Source organism: Arachis stenosperma, chromosome 5, assembly GCF_014773155.1.
Source record: "Arachis stenosperma cultivar V10309 chromosome 5, arast.V10309.gnm1.PFL2, whole genome shotgun sequence".
Taxonomy (NCBI): Eukaryota; Viridiplantae; Streptophyta; class Magnoliopsida; order Fabales; family Fabaceae; genus Arachis; species Arachis stenosperma.
In genome coordinates this window covers 106163007-106166814 of record NC_080381.1, presented here as the reverse complement: position 1 = coordinate 106166814, position 3808 = coordinate 106163007, and positions in this window count along the sequence as shown.

Sequence of the window (3808 nt, the reverse complement as noted above, 5' to 3'; positions counted from 1 at the left end):
TGCATGATCCCATGATTAAGAGAAAGACTTTGATGCACTCTGTTTGTTTGATTTCAGGCAAAAAGAAGCAAAGAAGAGCCACGTTAGTGGCTACGTTAGTTACACTAACGTGGGCACTAACGTGGAAAGAAGGAAAGTTGGAACGTTAGTGGCATTAACTTTGAAGAAAGGAAATGGAGCCAACGTTAGTGACACTTAACATTATCACTAACATTGGACCAAGCTCATAAGTGGCCACGTTAGAGTCCACGTTAGCTTAGTTAACGTGGCCTTTAACGTTAAAAGGGGGAAGGAAGCCAACGTTAGTGACATTCAACATTGTCACTAACGTTGGCCTAAGTGCAAAATGCAACGTTAACTCCCACGTTAACTTGATTAACGTGGGAGCTAACGTAAGAGGCAAGGGTGGTTGACAACGTTAGTGACACCCAACATTGTCACTAACGTTGAAAGCGACCACACAACCCCCAAGGAAGCCACGTTAACTTCCACGTTAACTTAGTTAACGTGGAAGCTAACGTGGATGAAAGAAGGTGATGGCCAACGTTAGTGACACTCAACATTGTCACTAACGTTGGAAGGAGCCACACAAGCCACAATGAGCCACGTTAACTCCCACGTTAACTCAGTTAATGTGGAAGTTAACGTGGGCAAAAGTCCCACCTAGCAGCCTGACCATGCCTTCTTCAAACATGCATAACTTGAGCCCCAAAGCTCCAAATGAGGTGATTCCAGTGGCATTGGAAAGTAGAATTCCAGAGCTTTCCAAGCATATATGGCACTACATAGTTGACACTAAAGTTGAGGGAGAAAACCTGCCCCGAAAGTGCAATGATGAACATGGTATCAACCTGTATTAAGGCCTACTGACCTCTTCACCTTCCAAGAAGTATAACTCGAGTTGTAAAGCTCCAAATGATGCGCTTCCAAAAGCATTGGAAAGTAGACATCCAGGGCTTTCCAAAAATATATAATAGTATGGGGTGGACGCTAAGTTTGAGCTTCAAAAACGGGAAATTGCTGGCGTTATTGAGACTCTAACATTTTCAGTAACGTTGGCATATATGCCAGCGACCATGTCCACTTCAAAGGAGCATAACTTGAGCTACAGAGGTCCAATTGAGGTGATTCTAGTTGCGTTAGAAAGCTGACATTCAGAGCTTTCCAACGATGTTTAATACTCTATAGTGGGCATGAAATTGGAGCACAAACAAGAGGCATCTTTTATGCCCCAAAAACACCAACTGGGCAGCAAGTGCAACGTTAGCCACAATAACTTTAGCACTAACACCACACTTGTAGCGTTAGAGTGGCTAACTTTAGCACTAACTTTAGCACCTGGACCTCAACTTGACTCACTTCTCTCTCAAGTCCTCTTCAAAGCCCAAGCAAGCAAGCCCACAATTGTCAACCAATCAAGACCACAAGAAGCATCTAGAATAGGAATTTTCATTTCATTGTAATTTGCTTTTAATTTCATTTTGTAATTTAGGAGAGCCTATATAAAGGCCTTAGTCTTTACATTGAAGGCATCCTGGAATGGAGGGGTCTTCGGACTCTCTCCCCTCACACACTTTTCTTTCTTTTCTTGTACTTTTCATTTTATGAATTTTGAAGTTTCAATTTCAGTTTTAATCTTCATCTCTACTTTTATGCACTTTCTTTCTTTTCTATTTTGTTAGAGCAATGACCAACTAACTCTTTTCATTGGGTTAGAGTGCTCTATTGTGATTTAATGGATTAAGTGTAGTTCTTCTTCTTCTTCTTCTTTCTTTTCTCTTGATTTTACTAGAGAGCTTTCGATCTTCATCCAATTGGGTAGTTATCTTGGAAAAGAAACTATTCATACTTGGATCTCTTCTGAACCTTGAAAGAGGAATGAAGAGATCATGCTAGAAATGCTTTCTCATGCTGGACCAAATTGGGTGTGGATGGATATGTGACTATAATCCTTCCAACACTTGATTTGGGAAATGCATGTGGTATAATCAGTGACCATGCTTCATCTCTTCTCCTGAGCAATTGACCAAGGAATTGGCTATTGATCGAGATTTGAGAGATTGAATTACAAGTAATTGTAATTCGATCACTTAAGATTGCCAAGGAGATCAATGAATGCATTGATTGAGGAAGAGATGAGAATGAACTTGATCCGGAGGATTGCAATATCTCTTGATCCCAATGTTCATCTTATTTTTAGTTCTTACATGTACTTTTCTTGCCATTTTACTTCTCTGCACTCTATTGCTTTTTTTACTTTTCTGTAAATTTACAATTCCTGCTGCTCATCATCCAAATCTGAATCGTCTAACTAGGATAATCAATTAATCATTGATTGCTTAATCCATTAATCTCTGTGGGATTCGACCCCACTCTATTGTGGGTTTTACTTGACGACAAATCGGTACACTTGCCGAATGGAGATTTGTTGAGAGACAAATTTCCCCCGATCAAGTTTATGGCGCCGTTGCCGGGGATTAACTGTGATTAACAAACTGTTGATTGATTGATTTACTAGATTAGACACTTTTCTTTTATTTTTGTCTTTCTTTTGTTTCTTTATTTTCTTTTGCTAACCAACTGTTTGTGATATTGCCTCACTCGGAATTTCCTCATCTGTGACAATGGAGATTCCAATTTCTTTTGGTGATTATTATTTGAGACAGAGCTTTCTGCAGGAAAGAAAGGAGCATCCATCATCTTTTGGTGATTATTGTTTGAGACAGAGCTTTCTGCAGGAAAGAAAAGAGCATCCGTCATATTTTAAGCAATCAAGTTTCATGAGAAACTCTCCACCACCCCAGAATGATTCACTTTACTATGCTCATGGTGGGTGGGAATATCAAGAACATGAAATGGGGTACTTTCCAGAGCCACAAAATGATCCATATTTTGGTGAAATTGATCACTACTCAAGTTGTGGCTGGGAAGATCAAAATCAAAGAGATTTCACTCATTCATACCCCATTCATTAAGAGCCATCACCTCTCAATTATACAACCTCACCTCCAAGTTTTACATGCCTAAATTCTTCATCACTTGATTATGCCTCAACACAAAGTCCATACAAGTCATCCCATCAATTACACAACTCATTCCACACTCCTCAGCACAACTTCACCACAACACATCCATGTCACCTATATTATTCTCAACCTTCATATGTAGAAATACATAGAAAACTCGTGGAAAGATACATACGACCCCAATCCTGGAAAGAAATCATCCTCAAGAAGATGAATGGGCCCTTAGAGCAGACAAGGGGTAACTTAGAACCATCAAACAGTGAGAATGAAGACCAATTTGTGGGTGAGGAAGTGGAAAAATAAGAACAAAAGGTCCCTGTGTCAAGTGAAATTGCAATAAAAGATGAGGAACATGCAAACTCACTCCCAAAGGACACAATGCAACATGATGTAGAAGAAAGGGAGGAAGTCAATCAAGGGAGTCCACACTACTCCAATAAAACAGAGAGTTGCATAGAGGGTGAGTTCATTGAACCACCAATTCAAGAAGTTCTTGATGAAGATGTTGCTCCAACCCTCATACAACACCCAAATACTGAAACTAAGGTGGTGAAGGCAGTCAACATGAGCACTAAAAAGAGGATGGTGACCAAGAAAAGAAGGACAATATCCATGAAGAAGAAAAGGTCAACCAAAAGCCATCCCACCCCTACCCCATCAAGCAAGTTTACACAAGCTAACAACAGAAGAATGCTTGCTGGAGAGAGGCACTCAAAATAAGGGGCATTAACTGGCTCGTCTTTCCTCTTGAGGTCATTCCTCTTAACAAACTGGAAGAAGAG